We start from the raw sequence: 1,209 nt of genomic DNA on the forward strand, positions 1-1,209 counted from the left end.
TGTGTGTGAGTGAGTGAGAGAGAGAGAGGGAGAGAGAGAGAGAGAGAGAGAAAGAGAGAGAGAGAGAGGGAGAGAGAGAGGGGGATAGAGACAGAAACACAGAAAGACAGAGAGTCAGAGAAACAAAGAGACATAGAAAGAAAAAGAGAAAAAGAGGTATGACCTCCTTCCACAGAGATTGACCAAGGGAGACAATTAGGTCGGGGCATGTCCTGTCCTGACGTGTCATGTTCTGAGACCAGGCGACAGGCATGCGGGGGGACACAGCGAGTGCCAAAGGTTGTTTGCTTGTCCTGCTGGGACTGACAGGCTGTTGGCTCCGGGAAAAGGGCCAGAAGAGTTCTTCGGTGACGTGATGGGCGGTGTTGGGTTTGATCGCCCGACCCAAAACAAAGAACATCGGCATTACAGAGGTCATGAAGTGCGTGGAAAAAAAGAGTGGCTCTTTTTCCAACTCCCACCACTCACCCTCCCCGTTGACCCCAAAAAACCCCCATAAAAAACAAAAATAACCCCTCCCCCTCTAAAACCCCCAAACAAGCAAAAAAAAAACAACAAACAACAACCTAAAACCACGCACACACATTATGAGAAGGAAACTTATTCAAAAATGCAACCTTGGACCTAACACTTTACAGTTGCATTTGAGACAAAGTCCGCCATACAAAAAGAAAAGTGTTGTCATCAGAATCTGCCTCGAAGCCCCACCTTTTTAGGTCAAGTCATTTCCTTACACCTTATGGGTATCGTTTTGTGTGAGGAGCTTTGAGTTTGTCGTCTGCCAAAGGCTGTTTGTTTGCCTGGGTTCGTCAACTTTCTGGATATGAGAATCGGTCGAGACAGTTCGTTGAAAACGCAATGGGCAGTTTTGGGCTTGGGGCTGGTGATTTGAATTTGAAAAAAGATAGAAAACAATCAAAAAGAAAAAAGAAACCCAAAGCACAATGGCGTTATGGAGTTGATCCAGTGCGTGTAAAAGAAGGTATGCCGTATGACTGTGAAGAAAAGAATATCTAAAATCTGATCACACACACGAAAAAGTTAACATCTGCTCCAGATCGGATTTTGAACCTTGAACATTACGGTTGCGAGGCCGGCAGCCAAGTCAGTATACTGCCGACATAACAATATTAACTTAGAATATAGTGAATAGAAGATTATCATGGATGATCCCAAGGGAAGCAGCATACGCTGTATAAAAAGGACCCC

The sequence above is a fragment of the Aplysia californica genome, unplaced genomic scaffold, assembly GCF_000002075.1.
Source record: "Aplysia californica isolate F4 #8 unplaced genomic scaffold, AplCal3.0 scaffold00660, whole genome shotgun sequence".
Classification (NCBI taxonomy): Eukaryota; Metazoa; Mollusca; class Gastropoda; order Aplysiida; family Aplysiidae; genus Aplysia; species Aplysia californica.